The sequence below is a fragment of the Dermacentor albipictus genome, chromosome 1 (genome assembly GCF_038994185.2).
Source record: "Dermacentor albipictus isolate Rhodes 1998 colony chromosome 1, USDA_Dalb.pri_finalv2, whole genome shotgun sequence".
Lineage (NCBI taxonomy): Eukaryota > Metazoa > Arthropoda > Arachnida > Ixodida > Ixodidae > Dermacentor > Dermacentor albipictus.
Genome location: NC_091821.1, coordinates 299391254 through 299412039, shown reverse-complemented (window position 1 = coordinate 299412039; position 20786 = coordinate 299391254). Strand labels below are relative to the sequence as shown.

Genomic DNA, 20786 nt, shown 5'->3' with positions numbered 1-20786 from the left:
TTTCTAGAATGGTACTTAAACAGTCCACGTGCACGTGCACGTTGCCTTTAGTGCACCCTAAAGCTGAGGTCCACCATAAAGTGCACGTTGGTCGGTCTGAATGTAACGGGTTTATATTTGTCTGTGTTAATTGCCAAAGCATTTCTTCTGGACCACGCGTGAGGTTTTGCCAGTGCATCATTTCTTCTACGTAATAAATAACCTGCATTCGTCCATGAAAGAAATATGCTAGTGCCATCAGCAAAAATGATATAATCAACCTCATTATATATTTGCACCATATCACTTATGTAGAAATTAAACAGTAGGGCCACCAGTATGCTTTCCTGAGGGACACCGTGGCTATTTGATTTACACTGTGAGCGAAAATTTCCTACGTGAACCAATTGAGCCCGATAAGTCAAGTAGCTGGAAAGTAGATTAAGCGATTCATTGCAGACACCATATATGGAGAGTTTCTTAATCAGAGTAATGTGACATATCCGGTCGAAGGCTGTCGAGAAGTCTACAAATACAGCAAGGGTAAGTATATTGCTTGTAATGTTATTTAATATTAAATATTCTGTTTAAAAAATTATGGGGTTTTACGTGCCAAAACCACTTTCTGATTATGAGGCACGCCGTAGTGGAGGACTCTGGAAATTTCGACCACCTGGGGTTCTTTAACGTGCACCTAAATCTAAGTACACGGGTGTTTTCCCATTTCACCCCCATCGAAATGCGGCCGCCGTGGCCGGGATTCGATCCCGCGACCTCGTGCTCAGCAGCCTAACACCATAGCCACTGAGCTACCATGGCGGGTATATTCTGCTTAAGTAGCGCTATTTGTGTTGATAAGCTTTCTCTAAAGCCGAACTGCATAGGTGATATAACAATGTACTTTTGAAAAAAAAAAAAACGCTTGAGCCGAATAAATAGTATTCACTACAGCCCTTTTGAAAAGAACAGAAGGATCGACACTGGTCTGTAATTTCCGAGCACGTTTTTAGGAACAATTTCGTAAATTAAAAGAAAATTAAATTATAGGATTTACGTGCTAAAACCACTTTCTGGTTATGAGGTACGCCGTAGTGGAGGACTCCGGAAATTTTGACCACCTGGGGTTCCTTAACAACATTCATAAATAACGATGACTTTCGCTTGTTTCATTTTCATCATAGTTGCTTTATTCACTTCACCAAGCTTGGTGAGGTTTGTTTCACACGTAGCTTTCCGAAGACAGCGGTAAAGCATCCTAAGCTTTTTGCATAGAGCACCTATAGAAGGAGAAAAATGCCATTTAGATACTTTCCGCAAAGAAAAATTTGCCAAAGCAAATATGAAGCCATGACATTCCAATTTCGCTGCGAATTTAAACTCAGTGCTCAATACATTTCTGACGAGAGACTTATCAAGCAATCTGAAGGCATCGTTAAACGCACCCGTAACATTACCGAGCGCGCGCATTAGATTTTCTTTGTTTTTCGGAGCACGTAATTGCCGACACACATTGAAACTGCCCGCACATTGTCCATAACATTCTCCTCTTCAATTACAAATTTAAACACTTCAGCATTTATTTGTCTCAGGAAAGCGGGATAATTTTCGCACCAACTTTCGTACGTCTTCGCAGTAATATGGAGAACAGCGCGAGGCTGACCCCCAACGTTAAAACCCCACTCCAGTGAACATCTTTTCTAACACAATGTCAATAGCAACATGTGTAATAAATGACTTGTCTAGTTAGACTTGGCATTGTCTGCATAATAATTAGGAACAATAATATCGGAAATGAGAGATGGAATAAAATGCAAGGCCTCGAGCCGACAATTTATGAGCACCGAGAGAGCCCCCAATTTGGTTGCGCACCGAGAATTGCGTTTCCGGTTATTTTGGGCGGTGGCGAGTGATTGCACCATTCGGCTGCACGATGGCAGTGGCTGCCCGATGAAGGCCATCGCCACCTTCGGTGCTTTGCTTGTGCACGAGGAGTCGCTTGCTCGTCGTTAGCGAATTCGCGGCCGTCATCGCGGACGGCGCGAGCATCTTTCGGCGGCGTCGCCTCTGCACGTCGGTGGATCGAATTGCATCTTCGACCCCGCGCCGGTCTCGAGTGGCCACCGCTGATTGGGTTTCTCTCGCGGGAAGGCGTGTTTTTCCCTGTGCTCAGACGACATCTTCTCTGCCACGCGAGATACGTGCACTACACGCGACTATAGCAAGGACGAACGATCTCGTCACATCCGTCATAAGGAATTACTTCCTCGTTTTTTACCAGACGACATCGCCTATTCCTATCGGCTCTTGTTGTCCAGCGTCTCATGTCTCGCTAACGTATTTTACATTATTTTTATATTGAAGCCATTGTTTCTAGATCTAAACCTTCGTTTGTTGGTGTGATTTAACAATACGGTCCTAGGAAAATGCAGATGTAAGACACATTACGACGGTTGTTCAATAAGGACTGATGCGGGAGCTTTGAAATCTTTAGTTCCGGAAATTAGTCATCGGCACTTTTATCAGTTTCTATATGCTCCCCAGTAAGTCAACTTCAAATCTCCCACCACTCATACGAAGTCTAGATAATGTAGTGAAGTCATCTTTTGCCGCCTTGTTAAAAATCGCCTCCAATGCCTCGTTCCATGTCATTAGCCATGCCCTTTTTTACCTAGAGGTGCACAACGAAATCGCAGAAACCCGCTTGTAGAATGAAGAAGGGGATAGCTGCGATGCTTCGGACAATGGTAAAAAAGAAACTTGATTTGACATGCAACAATCCATGGCACAAAGCGTAGTTATAGCATGCATTGGAGGCGATTTTGGAGAAGGTGGGTATAGATGGCTTCATTCATGTTATATAGGCTTGGTAGAAACGATGAGACGCGTGCATTTCAGTGACTGGGGAGCATATAGAAAGGGATAAAAGTGCCGATGAATACCTTTCATAAATAAAGATTTCAGAGCACCAGTCTAACTGTTTGCTGAACAACCCTTCCATATATCTTAGGAACAACGCTTCCAGGCCCGTATTCAAACAAAGAACCTAAACTGGAATTGTTCGTACGTGAAAATAACAGCAAATACAGACGCTGAACATAATGTTAGCGAAGGCGAACGGCCAATTGTAGAAAGCAATTACGAACGACAACCTTTCTGAATTCTGCCCCTGATTAGCGAAGCATCAAATGTTTCATGACATTTACGAGGCGATGTGGAATCAGTATTATCAGTGCCTCCGTTACGTGCCAGTCTAAGTCCTTTATTTCTGTGTGTGAATGCGCAAGAAGAAAAACATGTTCTATGGATTCTCGACACAATGTGCCTCAGCATACGCGCCTTAAGCAAACTACTATATGAGTTCGTACCTCCTCCGTTTCCTTTGTGCACTTTGAATGTGGCTGATGTGGCTTTGACATCATTTGCATTACCTTCAATGTTCATCATTTTTGCCTCTGCGCTTGCTACTGCCTCCTCCCGGCGTGCAGACTTCCTGCCCAACCCGTGTGACAGTGTCAGAATTAGGGACGCAGTCATTTTGATGCTGTTTTTTATTTATTTCTATAGACGTACCTACGTTGCCATGGCAACATTATGAGGTGTGTACGCACAAGTGAATGCTTTGAGTATAATACCTACTATATTTACGACTAAAACAATTAAAGAAACATGGCTCTCGCTGCAAGTCCTCTCATGCTTGAGATCCCAAGTTTGAGGAACAATTTGGAGGAGGTGCACGCTTGCGGACACGTTCGTAACGGTTTCAGTTTTCAGGTTCGCTTGTTCATAAGCGCGTTTCTTGTGTGGAAAATGTTCTATATTTTTCTTACTTTGTGTGCTCCACGTGAAACCGGTTGCCAGACATAGCGAACTTGTGCTCACCTGCGTGGAAGAGCATCGCTCACGTGCCGGATCGGATTGATCCAGGCGAAGCAAATGCGCGTTCAGAGGGCACTCGTTTCTGCAATACGTCTCCAGCATGCGTGCTGTATTTGCATTATTTTTTGTTAGTTTATTAGCTTTCTGCGCAGTTAGAGCGGGAAAAAATTTCTATACTGAGAGAATACAAGATGTGAAACGAGAATTAAAAAATTACCGACGATTACGTTACTTCCTAATGCGAAATTTGAGCGCAGCAAATAAGCTGTTTCACCTTTTCGATAGATTGAGGCAAAGAAATCGAGCAACACATGTATGCGCTATCACAGAATTTTTTTTTTCACACGTATTCCTTTAACAAAGACTCCACTAACAGTTCTTGACAGTCATGAAGGAAGCTAAACAGCAGCAGCAGCAGCAGACGGAGGACTTCCATCGGTCGTCTCGCTCATGGCTCAGAAAGAACTGGCAGATAGTTTCGCAGTGGCGAACGGCAGCGGCAATTTCGGCTCGGGCGGTGCACATATACAGATCCGCCGCCACCGATCTGGCTCTCTGATTGCCACCGCACAGGGGTTGCATTGGAGGAGGAGCGAAGAAAGGAATTAAGTTCGAGCCGGCGCTTTGACAACCGGAGACTCGCAGGAAGAGGGGGGAGGGGGGCGGCGTGTACACCCAGCGGCAAACGATGGGGGCAGAAGCGCGCGCAGCAAGCGGACAACACGATAAAGGGAGGAGGGAAGAGATAGCAGCGACTGACTGATGCCGCTGACGCCGATAGTGAGTCAACCCCAGCTGCGGAGTTGGTTTCAGGGACAACGCCGCCGATGCCGACACAAACAATATGATACCCTCGCTTCCGCAGCGCTAAGAACCAGGTCTAGCCGTGGGAAGGTGGTCACGTATTCGTCGACGTGCCGGGGCCTACGTGAAATAACCGGCGCGTCGGCAACTGAAGAGCACCCTATCCGCCACACAAGAACAGGGGGGGGGGGACCCTTTCCTCCTCTTTCTGCATGGCGGCGACGGTGTTCTATGCAGTCACGTTATCTTGACTCTCTAGCGGCGTCAGCGGCATCCAGCGGTATCAGTCGGTCGCTGCTAGCGCTGGGGGGATGAAAGGGGGGCGGAGCTGGTTACGAGGCCGACGACAACGCCGACGACGACGCGAAACCCAGGAACGGACGCCAAAGAGCTGCGCTCTAAAAAAGAAGAGGTTTACGGTAGCTACAGCGGGGCAAGACTGCGTATACCTTATCGTAAATGCAGCAAGGTTTATCACGGCTGGGCCACTGAACGATGAACTTTACGTTTCATTCACTAAATATTTGACCGCGATTATTTTTTTTTTTATGTGGACTATTTTGTTGTGACACGGGAGCGAACTCGGTCAAGCATCAGCACCGGCATGACCACTTCGCATGCTCAACAGCAAGAAGGGAATGCCAGACAGAGCTGCTCCGTTCGACTACGGGGGCGGCACCCGAGTATTGAACAACACAAAAAGCCACTCATGCACGCTGCAATTGACGCGAGAAGGACAAGCGGGCCTGATATAACCCTCACCGCACTTTTAATTGCATCTGAGTGAGTTTTGTAGTTTGGCATTTGTACATTCAAGTAAGATGTCGCTGACGTGATTCACAAAGGCAAACATGGATTCAAATAACAGCTGTATCTGCTCTTATGCGAAGCATATTACGAGAGCTCAACCCAGCTCCTCAGGCGCGGCGGTGTCGCCTTCAACACCACGTGACACAGTGACGTCACGACAGAGGAGAAGTGGCTTTGGCTCAACTCTTGCAAGACGGGCTGGGTGGGAATCGAACCAGGGTCTTCGGAGTGTGCCCTTACAAAAATTTTTAATGTGTTTTTTTAGAAAGTCTTTTGAACTTTCTCTATAGAACTTTATTGTGTTTATTTTGATTGGCTATAGAATTTTCCTATAGAGTTTCAAAAGTTATTTGGCCACCGCATTCTTATAGGAACTCTAAAGACACATTTCTATAGAACATTTCTATCGAGTTGCTTTAGAGATGCTAAAGACAAATTTCTATAGAATATTTCTATCGAGTTCCTTTAGATGTGCTAAAGACAAATTTCTATAGAATATTTCTATCGAGTTTCTTTAGAGATGCTAAAGGCAAATTTCTATAGAATATTTCTATCGAGTTCCTTTAGATGTGCTAAAGACAAATTTCTATAGAATATTTCTATCGAGTTTCTTTAGAGATGCTAAAGGCAAATTTCTATAGAATATTTCTATCGAGTTGCTTTCGAGTCCCTACAAGCAAATGCCTATAAAAGCTAGGCCGATGTGTGTAAAGTACTTGCAATTTACCAAAGTTTTACTGTAGGCAATAAGGACTACAGTAAATGCAGTGGCAAAATAATTGGTGCTACAACCACAAAGTATTCAGTTTGAAATGTTTATTGCACTTCAGACTAGATACATGCTTCATATATGTGACATACACACTTCAGACTAGAACTTGCAACACACAAACTGTAGCTGCCAACATGCTTCTCAGGTCAAGCTGGTGGTGCAAATACACGAAACATGAGGTAAAAGAATCAGTGGCAGACTTGATTACAGTTGACACCTCGCAATAACAGGCTTGACTAGGACAAGAAACCATACCATTAAAACTGCAAAAGGAGTGCCTGTTCCAGCAGTGCACATTAAATGTTTGGATACTAAAGCCTGAAAATAGACTGATATGAATGTGCACTGCAATGTTGTGTCAGCCTGACGAAACGACACAGCATTTTAGTCTGAGCAAAAATAACACTGGCAGTCGCTGCAAAAATGTGGCAAATAATGGCTTTCACAGATAAGTACACCATATACCGAAACCACACAGCATTTTAGTCTACGTTTATGTGTAAAATTAGCACTGGTAGGCCCTGCAAAAATGTGGCAAACAGGGGTTATCATAGAGCAGTACAGCATATATCGTAAAAAGTTTAAAAGCTTGTATTTCGTTGTAAGGGAAACAATTTTGAGATCAGAGCCAATATTCTAATTAGGGTGAGAAATACAAACCAGACCGACACACGCAATGACTAAAAAAGAGATCTAGCTCAGGAGCTCCTATGTAATGCACATGAACAGTAAAATCGTTTTTCTCGGCAACTATGCAACCAAATTTGATGAGGTTTGATACATTTAAAAATGTTTACATTATAGTTTTTACATTAACACCATCAATTTTTATTAAAATTTGCTGAAAATAGCAAAACTTGAAGGAAAAGGACTTAGTTTGCAACTGTAAATAAAAAAAAGAGCTAGCACAAGTTCGTTAATTCTGTAAATTTTCCTACTCAAATACATCCAAAATACAGAAATACTTTTGAGACAACCACAGCACTAATTTGAATTAAGTTTGCGGCATTTGAGAATTCTACCTGTTGCAGGAAGGACTATTTGGCAGGTTTAAGAAAAATAACACCACGAAGCTTACTAATGCCCGTTTCTGTGCCAGAAAGAGATATCATAGTTCTGCAGACTCCATCGGCTATGTCTAAAGTCAACAAACTGTATATATGAATTTACAGCTAGCATGAAATTGTTGCAACGTTTGAGAGTTTCGCGCATATATTCATAAATTAGTGATTGTATATTAGACCAGCATATGGTATCTCTAATTTGACAGATTAAATTATGGTATTAGGTCCAACAGAAATGTGATCTCATTTTTTGTTATATAAGATTTGTTAACCTTACTGCTCTGTTTCTTCAAAATTTACAGTTTCCATGAATTCGTGCTACGTGAATTATGCTTTTTCAAATAACGTTTACTTTGATGCAACAATATTTCTTTATTTTACCTGACTCCTTGCTAAAAAAACTGCACAGTATTCATGAGATATGAATAAATAAATATTAAGTGAATAAGTAAACAAATAAATATTGCGGTTTGTCTTATCATTCCACCACCAGCATGAACTGTAGGGAGCTTTGGCTACTGCCCACATGGTTGCAAGTTCATTCTTACATGACCACCTGCTATTTCACTTCCCAGGAATGGAGCGAGGAAAGGCTAGTTTTTGGCCTCATTTGGTCCGTCTAGTAACGGCGACGGTGGAGCCTGGAAAATAAAATTGAAATTAATTTTCAAAAGGTGTAATGAACATTCAGTCATAATGTATTAGCAGGCACAAACATGCCACAAATATCTATATAGTTGTAGCATTATGCTAAGTTTCATTTCAGTATTTCAGAAAAAAATTATAACAGAAAGGTGGCAGAACGCCCCACCTCCCCACCACTCTGCCAAACAGTGGCAGTTCTTTTGAGAATCACTTTTGAGAATATTTTTACTTTCCCAAGATTCGGTGACATCAGCACTGGGCCAATGTGCCTGGCAGTAGAATATCATTGCTGATGACAAAAAGCATCTCCGAACGACAACAGCCTAGTCACACATTAATCTCATCTTGCAATGACAACACATTCCCATCTATAACATATGCAAGCAGGAACACTCATGAGCTAAGAGTCCTATACAGATGTCACACTATGCATAGAAAAATTTTTTTTTGAAAAGGGAATGACCTAGTGGCTTCTATTGCTGAGCGGTAGACAAAATTAATATTCCATCCGCTATTAGCCATAGTTGGTATGTACTATGCTTAATATGCGAATAATAAATTTCTCACATGGAGCTTGGGCATCTAAGTATGCATTGTATGGGGAACAATAATGTTTTAAGTTGTTTTCGCAAACTATTATGGATAACTGCCAATTTGTTGTATTTGGAACACAGTCGCGGTGTCACTGTCAGATACAATGGACACACTATATTCGTGCTTTTTGAGTTATTGAAACAATTCGTTTCTAATCTAGTACGGGTATGTACACTGATATGTATCCTAAACGCAATGATAAGACTGCCCAATTGCAATTGAAATGTTAATTCAGTTTTAATTAAAAAGGGTCCTTCTTGCAACCTGGCATGTGAAAAACAGAAAACAAAAATTATACTAATCAAGTAACTTTGAAAACTGATTGCATAACTGCTCTATAGGTCAAGCAGAAAATTTAACAAGAAATAACGTGCCTAAAACTAGTTGCAACAAACAAATTTGTTACTACGAAGGTTGCGGACAATTCAGTAAACAGATTGTGACCCAGTCTTTTTATGCGGCATTCCTCAGCGATGTTGTTGGTCAATTGGTTGCCGCAGCTGAACAAAACAGATGAACAGTCTAAATCTGGCGCGCAGCCCCAGTCCCATCGGTGCATGGTCAAGTGGGACGAACATACTGATCCGGGGAGTGAATTATGGTGCTGTCTTAGGTACGTGTTGAGGCACCGGCCAATCTGTTGCATGTACATTTGACCAAATATACACATGATCACAAGAATAGACTACACTACCCCTGACAGACAAGACAAATTTAGTGGTATCTAAGCAAGCCTTTCTTGTCAGGGTGCCATATGCACAGCAGTGTGCAAGAGAATTGAGAAAGGCAAGCAGGCAAGGGAGGCTTGCTCGGTGAAAGATACCACCAAATTTGTCGTGTGTCACAGGCAGTGAGTGCACTGTATCCCTTTCACATGTGGTCAAGCGTACATACGGCAAACTGGCCGGTATCTTCTCATGTGTATAAGAGATCCAGTATGGTCATCCAACTTGGCCGTACATTTCCACAACGGGGCTTCATGTTGGATTACAATCGTTCATCTGTTTTCATCCACCGTAAAAACTGACAAGTGAAATCGATGAGGCATACCACATATATAGTAAGAGATGTGGGTGAGCCCCCATATTTAATGCAACAAACAAAAAAGGCATCCTGTGTAGGTCAACAAGGTATCCATATCAGTCTGTGCCTATGTACTACAGAAGTAAATGCAGCTTAGTAAATACTGACCTTCATATTAATTTTCAAGAAATTAAAGCTCACCAAATGTGTATTTTGCAGTGGCTGTTACTATGGGAACAGAGAAGTAACTGTAAAGATATCAATGATAAACAAAGATGTGCACACTACGTGCTTAGACCTGTGACATATTTAGTCCACTACCCTTCGAATTCCTACATGCACAGAAAACTGCAAGAGATTCTAGCACAAACAGAAAAAAAATATGCAAATAGGGGTACAGCATAGGAAATAGTTTTCAAAGAATAAAACCCCAATAAAAAGTCATAAATACACTATGTACAAAGCAAAAAATATATGTAACTTGCAGGTAAGCAACTTACGCAAAAGAAATACTAAACATCAGGAATGGTTGGGTATAGTTTTATGCAGAACACAATCATGTGGGCATAATGGCTATGCACACTAATAGGTAGCAAGTTCAATAAGGTTGCATAAATATTTAGTCTCTTTAGTATGCTGCATTAAGTAATGTGTCGACAAACTTCACCATGAATGACACCAAGCCCCCTTTTTGGAACACGTACATTTCATACACACCTGTCATGACGATCCAGATCACACGCCATGTTGCTGCAGCCATATATCCACAGGGTCGGCATTTCTTGGGGCTCCTCGATCTTGTAGTCAATGTTGTGGGTCACGGCCTCGCCACTACAAAATCAATTCTATGTTAGCTTAAAGCAGTGGCACAATAAAGCTGTGATATCGTGAAAACATGCAATCAGCACCTAAAAGAGTCACGAAAACAATGTCTGCACTAATGTGGAAAGTGAGCAAATGCTCGAAATCATCGAATGTCATGACAATGCGGACCTCTACATCAAATAAAGTTTTGGACGCACCGCAGCAGCAGATTACAATCTAAACTTAATGGTTTTTTTTCCATTACTTAGTATAGGCAACGTTCCCCTGTCATGCTTAGTTAAGTCAGTTATGTCAACACATCTTGCCTTGGAAATAAAGCTGTACTAGTAGCAAGCTGTGACTGGCTTACATTTTTTTCTTAGAACTGTTCGTTAGCCAAAAACCTCGTAAGCAGAGATTGTGCACAACGTCGAAGCATTTGTAAGTGAGGAAACGTCATTGAAGAAAGAATCGATGAAGAGGTAGACGGGTCGTTACTATGCAACTTTAGCAGACAGGGGGGAGCTCACGCACAACTGCACAAGGCGAACACGATTTCCGAAACTTTTCTCAGGGGAAGCAAACGCTTATCAGGATTATCAATTCCGCACTGTGGCAATAGAGTTGCGTACACAATTCTTACAACCAGCGCGTAGCAAGTATCAGCACAGGGTTCACTGTTGTCGTGGGTGTTCCACTTACTACGTTCGCAAGGCACTCTATACACACACGGGAAGCACACACAACACGGATGAACGCACGTGTAGTTGGCGAGCACGATTGCTTACCGTTTCAACAGTACGACGAGGTCGAAAGGCACTCTCCAAGTTTCCAGTGATGCGTCTGCGATGTTACTTGCAGCAAACAAGCCACTGGGTAGTGGACGAGCTGAGGCGCGCTAATAATACGCATTACTTCTCTGCGCCGTCCACCAAACTTTCCACGAACACAAGCGGATACAAAGGGAACGCACTCCATGGCATGAAAATCGTTGGTCCACATTTAGCTGGCGCGCCACGCATACGGCGTGCTTACAGCGAGACTCAAGCCATCTTCTGGCACTTTCGTGCTCGCGAACTACGTCTCATTTCATTACAGCAAACCTAATAACACACCAAACAAACACATCGACGCAGCTCGCACGACAACCGTTGAAGACGGAGCAATAACAACACGCCGTAGCTTCGTATTCTACCTGTCGCGTTGAATACGAAAATACCGGCGCCGCCAGCGCCGTCTGTATAATAGTGCGGCTGCTGTGGCCTCCGTGATTCCTACAATAATACCCACTACAGCAGGTTTTGTGCCGTTTTGAGCCGGCCTTTGAGCCGAACTACATACATATGTTGCTAGACAAGAAGAAATATTGACATGCTCATATTGTGTGCTATAGTTTAGGGCAGAAATAAATTACATGCAGTATTCTTGCTTTTGAATCGCTTATGCCACATGTAGTCAGCAAAAAGCATGGCCTTCAAGATCTCGACAATTTACCCTGTGCAAGCTATCGCTGCGGTGTGATTTTAACGATTTCAACCTCGGTCACTGGCCTTAAAACCCTTGCAGCCGTTACCTGCAGTGCCTGTGCCCTCACTTCGTTTCTCATTGAAGTAACTTCCTGCTGTCGTTTAAATGTAGCCAAGAAATTGTCGACACAACCTCGGAGGTACACGTGTGCAGTGTGTGATGTTTCTGTGCGCTTGTGTCCGTCGCACAGCAACGTATATACGATGATGTTTAATTTTACCCGTGAGGTACAGGTTACGCTTATGTGTTCCCTATCTTGCTTTCGTGGCGATGCGCTTATCATGCGCGGATCGCGCTCATGTGGTCTGTGACAGTTCAAGATTCCTTGAAAAAAAAAATCGTTTCTGCAGCGTGCATTTGAGTGGTATGTGCCAGAAATTTGCGGCGGCGTTCGATCTGTTTCCGCCCCAAGTGCTGCAGTCACTGCATGCCAGCAAATAGTTATGACGCGATTGCTAAGGCGCAGTTTTGCTTAGTGTTTCTTGGTATACATCTTTGTGATTTACCTGCATATGCGATATAAACCACAATGCGCGCTTCCGTTATATTTCTTTGGTTTTCCTAATTTCGATTAGTGTGATGTTTGCCTTGGTCAATGAGTGTCTTTTTAACGATGCTCTTACTTGATAGTAAAAAACCTCTGAAATGCCGATTGCAAGAACCAGCGTCTTCCAGTGCCTTCCAGTGTGAAACCAGCGCGTTTTTCTTTTTTCTTTTTCTTTCTTTTTTTTTTAAGCACTGAATCGCACTGGGTACGCTGGCGCTGGCTGGGACTCACTCGAGACCAGTGAGAACGCTGGATAAGAGCTGGGTCACACTGGAAGAGACGCTCGCATTGGAAACGGCGCTGGTTGTGTTTGTGCCGCGCTGGCTCCAGCACGCAAGGACGAGCGCTGCTGAATATTAAATGCTTTATACAATTTCATGGCTTGATACTAGTCTCTTGTCCTAAATAACGCTATATCTTAGGGTCATAGAACTATTTCGTGTCGCAGCATGGAATAAAGGTGCGTGAGCTGCCTTGTTTATTCCTGCACATGTGACACTGAAAATCACTTTCGTTTTTTGCATTTTGCCTTGTGACAGGGCGGACAGCTAAATTCTTTAACGAAACCACGCATAGACGGAGGACGCCGCTTTTTTAGTAGTTCGCACGTAACGTATGACTGGGAGTTATCGCCATTGTCGCAGTGTTGTGGAGTGGACATGAAATCCAGAAGTCGTTCAGACGCGCTTGAACGGACCCCGAGTTCGATGCCTACCGCTGCTTGATATTATCGCACCGATAACAAGGCTGAGGCGATTCGTGCGCTTCCACTTTCCCTATTGTACTAAAAAGAGTTCTGAGGCTCAAATACACACATTTTAGCTTTCGCCAGCTACCCGCGCCGAGATCAGTCCCCATCGAAGCTTAGGCATAGCGTATCCGCCGAGTCCGCCTGCACGCTATCAGCGCGTCTAACCTCAAGAATCAAGAAGTCTAAAAAGGATAAATTACTTTATATTTCAGATTTCGCATCGGTGCTTTTAAATAAACAATTTTTTCATGTCTACAGTGCCAGCACAAGAAGTGAGGAGCGCCGATGTGACGCATCATAAACGCAGGTATATGTGCTGTCGCCGAAGGCTCCCAGCACTAGCCTGCGTTTCTCTGACGAATATATATGGCTAGACAGACGTGTAGACTGAAAGTCATCACTGAACTAAGAAAACATTGCATACCCCTCGCGTGAAGAAGAAGAAACGGCTATCGAAATCGGCAGTAACAGCCCATTCATGCAGCGTCCCGGGTCGGTGGTTCATTTAGGACTTTTTTTCGAAGCTAAAATACCAATCGCAGTTGATGTTATGGCACTTCCCAGCACACTATTGAATATGGAGAGCAAATTTTTCTTTGAGGTACAGGCGTGAGTTTTAGTTGCTGGCCGATAGCGCATCTACCACGTCTGTGCAAGACTTCTCTCTGTGAAACTAAAACTGCTTCTCGATTTTGATAAGCTAAATTATCCGCCCATGTCCCTATGCTGACGCGGCGTAGCGGTAATGAGCCGGGCTGGGGATCTGCAGGTACGACGATCGAATCCTGGTCAGAGCACTTCTGTTTTTACATGTTCATTTTTTCGATTTATATTGTACTAAAACGCTATCTGTTGCTTTCTGTATTAAAAAAAATACATACGGTGTCCAGGCACCACGTATTTAACGCGCTAGAGCTGTTTTTCGCACCAGTAACCAGCGCCTCCCAGTACGCCGCGCTTGCCCAGCGCCCCATGCATCCAGCGCGCGGCACTGGACCCATAATCCGGAGATGCACTGGACACTGGGTACTGTTTATAGAGTGAAAATATAGAGCCGTTCTTAGACAGGCCGCACTTTAGCTTGTTTAATTTCCTATAAACGTTCCTTTACAGAACTCAGTACGTATGCCATATGATGGCACACATTTAGAACGGGAATGGAGAGCCAGTCTAGAGACAGGCCGCATTAGAAGTTCTGAAAACGTTCTATAAATTTTTCTATAGAATTTGGTACATAAGATGTCAACACGACCTCTACAGAACTTTTATGGAGGATGTAGAGCCATTCTATAGACAGGCCGCATTAGAAGTTCTGAAAAGGTTCTATTAACATTTTTCTGTAGGATTTGGCACATAAGATGTTAATACGACCTCTATAGAACGTTTCCGAAAACGTTCTATAAATTTTTTTCTATAGAATTTGGTACATAAAATGTCAATACGACCTCTATAGAACATTTATGGAGGGTGAATGGAGAGTCAGTCTATAGACAAGTCGCATTAGAAGTGTTAAAAACTTTCTATAGACATTATTTTATAGAATATTGTACATATGATGACAATAAACCCTCTATAGACTGCTTATAGAGCGTGAATGGAGAGTCAGTCTATAGACAAGCCGCATTAGAAGTGTTGAAAACTTTCTATAGACATTATTTTATAGAATTTAGTACATATGATATCAATACAATCTCTATAGAACATTTATAGAGAACGAATGGAGAGCCATTCTATAGACAGGTCGCGTTAGAAGTTTTAAAGACATTCTATAAAAATTACTTTATAGAATTCAGTACATAGGACGTCAATACATCCTCTATAGAACATCTATTGTGTGTGAAATGACTTGTTTCTATAGAAAGGTTTCTATAGACTTCTTATAGAGATTCTATGCAGACGACTCTATAGATCGCGAGTTCCTATAGAGTCCCTTTTGACTCCATAGGAACTCATTAGGAGTTCTAAAGGAACTCTAAATCCATTTTCATAAGGGTGAGACGGAGACGCTACCACTGAGCCACGAGTACGACGCTTCAAAGCGGTACAAAAGCGCCTCTAGTGAATGCGGTGTTGCCTTAGAAACGAGCTGTTTCTAAGTCTCAGGCGTGCGTCGCTTGCTCAGGCGCACATTTCGTTGCCGCGCCGAACGCTGCGTTGCTCGACGCTCACCGCGTCCAATGCGGGGCGCCCCTTGGCGGGTCGACGGGAACGCTGTCGCGTTCCACTCTTGAAGGCGAAGCAGAGTAACGCATGAGTTGTTTCTTCGTCTAGCCGAACCAAATATAGCCAAGCAACAGCAGTTCACCAGGCTAAACAGGGGTTCAACAACTAAAATAAAGGCTAGTATGCTTCGCGTCCTGGGCTTAACCTTAGCTAAGCCACAGCCATTTTTTTTCTTCACCAAGTATACGGAAGCAATTCGGCAGAAGCCATCTGACGATGAAGGTCGAAGGTCACCGAAGCGATGCAGCGACACACTCCATATGGTCAGCGCAGAGAAGCGCGTTGTGCACCAGAGGCGTCAACCGTCCGCGCGCGGCGCCGGTGGTGCGATGCGCACAGGGTTGACTGAATGCGTGACACGCGCGTCTTCGATTCCGCCGAGCAACGCAGCAATTTCGAATTAGTTCTTATCATTCCCGTGTGGCACATACTGAGTGGCACATACCTTGTGATCCCAGTCAAATAGTTCATCCAACAGCGGAACGTACCCAGTGCTGCATGCCATCACGAAAGTTGACATCAGAGAGTTTTTATTCAAGAGCGGCTCAATTTTTTTAGAAGTTAGGGCCCACAGACACCCTACTTTTTCTCGTTTACTCATCATTTTCAGCCGTGTTGTATACAGTTAAAATTTGAATGACTTTTTGTGTTGTTATGTTCGAGTCGCTTGTCTCTGACTGCCAGTAAATTTTTGTACTTGTATTTTTATTGTCCCAGTTTATTTCTATATCATTTCTGCAGTGATTTATTAGGACGTGTGTTCGTTTCCCACTCTTTACTAATATTTTTTCCAGTGCTAAATTCTGTACCTATCAAAGGTGGAGAAATTTTGACCCTAATTAGCCATGTTACGATCATCATCATGTATTATTCCACCTGTTCGGGCTGTTCACCTAAGTGATCTACTTTTACAATTGCTGGTACTATGATGCTGCATTTGCTACCACGTGTGTCTACGCCCCTTCCCTATTTCATGTGAAAACCGAGGGGGGGGGGCGGTTATAAAAAAAAGCAAATAAATAAGTAAATACCCGGTGGTACATAGCTAGTGAACCAAGTTGTCGTCAAAGTTTCATTAAAGGGCAGCACACACCCAGTGGGCACAAACGGACTGGCTAAAGTTTGCGCGAAAGAAGTCCAGCGTTCCAAGTTCATTCGACCGCTGGTTTTGTGCCTTCGCCACCGCAGCCCCACGCTGTTCCCATTCGACCCAGTGACCTCAGTTGGCGGGAAAATGTTTCGAGGCATCGACCGACAGAGAGGCAGACAGAGACACCGGAGAGTGCCTGAAGTATCTTAATATTGGCAATCTCATTAAAAGCGTTAGTTACGAGCTCCTAGGCCACGTTCGCAAATTCACAAAACCGTTCAGTCTATTATTTGATCGAGTAGGTGGTTTCAAGATTTCGAGATTGATTTATTTCGTACATATTGTACAGTGTGCCCGTGAGAGGTTAAAGCAGGCAAATAAATCTTGCTTCCTGACAAGGCCTTCTCCCTGGATTACAAGTCGTGGCACCGCTGGCGAACAAGCAGAGCACATAATTCTCAGGAACGCTGCCCACTAAACTTAATATCACAAAATAGACATGAAGATGTACGCCTACACTAATCATAAAGAAATGCACAAAATATTTAGCAGTAAACGAAAAACAGAAAACGCTGTGGCGAAAAATATTCTGTAGAATCGCAAACTGTTCCCCGCGTCTGGAAAGTTGCTCAAGTTGTACCGATACACAAATCTGGCATTAGGCAATCAATTTCCAATTATAGACCAATCTCGTTATTATCTACTTGTTGTAAACTACTAGAACACATAATTCATAAGCAAATTATACAGTACCTAAATGATAACAACATTCTTTCACATCGTCAGCATGGTTTTAGATCGGATTTTTCCACGGTTACGCAACTAATTGAATTCACTCACGACGTTGCTACTACACTTAACAATCGTGGCCAGATTGACGCCATATTTGTTGACTACTCCAAAGCGTTTGACAAGGTATGTCATGCTAAGTTACTCATGAAGCTTGACTCTTTATTCAGAGGCATGCACGGCAATCACTTACTTGGCTGGATAAGAGACTACTTGCATCTGCGGTCCCAGTTTGTCTCATTTAATCAGGCGCACTCATCCTCAGTCGGTATTTCTTCCGGCGTCCCACAGGGCTCCGTACTGGGACCACTTTTATTCATTATTTACCTTAATGATGCCGAGAGTGCTGTTACTAACTCTGCTGTTAAGCTCCGTTTGTACGCAGACAACTGTGTCTTGTACTCCAACATCGCCAGCACCAGTTCTCAGGAGCTGCTGAATAACACGTTCAATGCCTTCTGCAACTGGAGCAAGACCTGGCAAATGGAAATCAACTTCGATAAAACAGTATCAATGACCTTTTCGAACAAAAAGGAACCCCTGAAATTTGCCTATAGTAATGATGAGAAGACTTTGATTTCCGTCACCGAGTTCAAATATCTTGGTGTAATTTTTTCTTCCAACTTAAAATGGCACAAACACGTCGACTTCACTTGTTCCAGGGCTCTAAAACGACTTGGATATTTAAAAAGAACACTAAAACCAGCAACCAAGGAAAGCAAACTAGCAGCTTACAGATCCCTCGTGAGGCCCACTCTAGAATATGCATCTGTCGTCTGGCCACCCAACTGCGTATATGATGTATCAAAGCTTGAGGCTGTGCAGAAGAAAGCTATTAGATTTATTTATAATCGATACGATCGCAAGTTCTCCCCTTCTCTGCATGCTGGCCTGCTATCGCTTGAGCCGTTGGCACATAGGTGCACGTGTGAAAGGATTATATTGTTGCACAAAATTGTACATGCTTCTGTCACTGTCGACGTACCTCTGACATTTGTTGGCTCCTCGGCACGTGTAACGCGAAGAGCCAATCCCTTGAATATTGTTCCGTTTCGAGCTCACTTGGATAGCTTCAAATTTTCTTTCTTGCCATTTACCATTGAATTGTGGAACACGCTACATATTAATCTACGAGAATTGCCACTTGAGCGTTTTGTGGACGAAGTTCGTTTACATGTGACATGTTGATTGTATGTTATCTTGATGTACTCACCCACTCCTGCTATGTCTCAATTTTGAGACAGCAGTATTTGTAAATAATAAAATAAAAATTTAATAAATCGCTCCAAGCAGAACAAACCATTTGATGCCAATTTTTATTTTTCTGTGATTATTCAAAGTTATAACTTTTCCGTAAACATCGATACGCTAGTATTTTCTACAGCTATTCCCACAATCGATTGGTACGTATTACACAGGAATGCGATTTAGTGATGTAAACATTGTTTTCCATAAGTCATTCTAGATCTAGTGGTGGACAATGCTACAACGCGTTACTTATATGTAATATCCCTCGACAGATAAGTATTACTTAGGGTATCGAAATCTTGCTTGATTTTATACAAAATGTAAACTGCCAAACTCAAGTTATAGGAATTAAAAACACGACAAATCTCTAAAACATTTGTTTCAACGGCGGGCCTGCACGCAACGCTCATAGGGCTCTCTTTGGAAGCGAAGGCTGTTGAAAGGAATCAGTTTACGTACCCCGTGCCAGCTTACAGCATACAAGATGGGAACGAACGACAGCAAAATATAATTGTTTCTTAACTTGTTGCGGAAGAAGATGCCTCATACGATAGATTACTTAAATAGATCTGGCCATTTTCATTCTAATATAATTCACATGATATGTCCACCCTAGGCCGCTGCGGAAGCATGCACCCAGAAACCGACAACTATGCACTTGTTCAGTACGTCAGTTATTGAATTCTATTTTGACATGATGACTTAATGGTTTGTTTTTGCATGAAAGTGCATAAACTTCCGTTCCCTTTTTTTTACATTCAATTGAAGTTGGTTGACAGGCAGCCAAATTAACAGCTGGTTCAGCCAGGCATTACACTGCTGCCCCAATACTTTAAGATTAGAACCCACCAAAAATACATTTGTATCATCACCATACAGCACAATGTTAGCAGTTAATGGAATGCTTACAATCTCATTATTATATAGAGTAAAGAAGAGGTCCCAGTATTGAACCCTGCGGGACACCAAAATTCACCATACGAAAATTAGATTTTACACCATGCATCTGTGTATACTGTGGCCGTTCAGTTATATAACTCTTCATAAGTGCATTTGCAACTCCGCGAATACCCTGAATGCCTAATTTGCCTAATTGAATGCTTCAGAGACTCGAAGGATTTACAGAAATCTAGAAACATTCCAACAGAAAACAGTCTATTTTCGAAGCACGAGGTCGCGGGATCGAATCCCGGCCACGGCGGCCGCATTTCGATGGGGGCGAAATGCGAAAACACCCGTGTGCTTAGATTTAGGTGCACGTTAAAGAACCCCAGGTGGTCAAAATTTCCGGAGTCCTCCACTACGGCGTGCCTCATAATCAGAAAGTGGTTTTGGCACGTAAAACCCCAAATATTATTATTATTATTAAATAGTTATTTATGGTATTTTTGATATTGTCACGTTGCACGACACAGTTGAAGGAAGAGAAAGTAGAGGTGTGCGCGATGAGCTGGCCGCAACTTGTTGGCCGTGCATGACCGTGCTATCCTAGGTTCTACGCCAACAATCTGTCATCTTGGAAATAAACCCATCCCATCCGTAACAATTTTGGTGGACGTGCGGGGTAGATCACACTGGACGACCCAGCTACCCCTTCGACGCAGCAAACGGTTGGCCGGGCTAGCATTGGGAGACGCTAACATGAGCGATTCGGACGTAGGCGACGTTCGTGAGGAAACCGCGAAAGAAAGCATTCGCCCAAGGCAAGCTGGCTACTGGACACCTCATCAAGGAGCGCGCACATTATCAGGCGAAGCCAATGAGGACGTCAAAGATTGGTTGAGACACTACGAGAGGGTGAGACGCCTCAATGAATGGAGCGTATCTGCGCAGCTTTCTAACGCTGTCTTTTTCCTTGCCAAAACTGCCCTGATGTAGTTCGACAATAACGAGGGCTCGCTCACAACTTGGAACAGCTTCGTCGAAGAGATAACGAAATGCATTGGTGGTTCGCTTTCGAGAAAGAAAAGGGCTGAGCAGAGACCTTCACGACGAGCGCAGGAGAGAGGTGCACTACCTACATTGAGGAAGTCCTGAAGCTTCGCGCAATTGTAAACGCAAGTATGTCGGACGAGGACAAGGTTGGACACCTCAAGGGAGTTGCCGTAGATGTGTCTAATTTGTTTTTCTCTAAGGACGACCTCACTACCCTTTCCTACATAAGGCGCCACTGTCGTACGTTCGAAGCTCTTAAAACCGGCTGGACAACGTGACCAACGCAGCAAGTGTGGACCTATCTG

General features: G+C 43.3%; 1 protein-coding gene and 1 long non-coding RNA gene across 5 annotated transcripts in view; one reads left to right on the top strand and one right to left on the bottom strand.

Moving 5' to 3' along the window:
* The window catches only part of LOC135916807 (parathyroid hormone/parathyroid hormone-related peptide receptor-like), a 972783-nt gene that overhangs the window by 224870 nt on the left and 727127 nt on the right, over positions 1 to 20786 (top strand). The window lies entirely within an intron of this gene.
* Positions 6387 to 11632, bottom strand: LOC135916814 (uncharacterized). The gene is made up of 3 exons (XR_010569070.2): positions 11160 to 11632; positions 10285 to 10398; positions 6387 to 7946 (listed from the first exon to the last, which is right to left on the bottom strand). It is a non-coding gene; the product is annotated as an uncharacterized lncRNA (long non-coding RNA).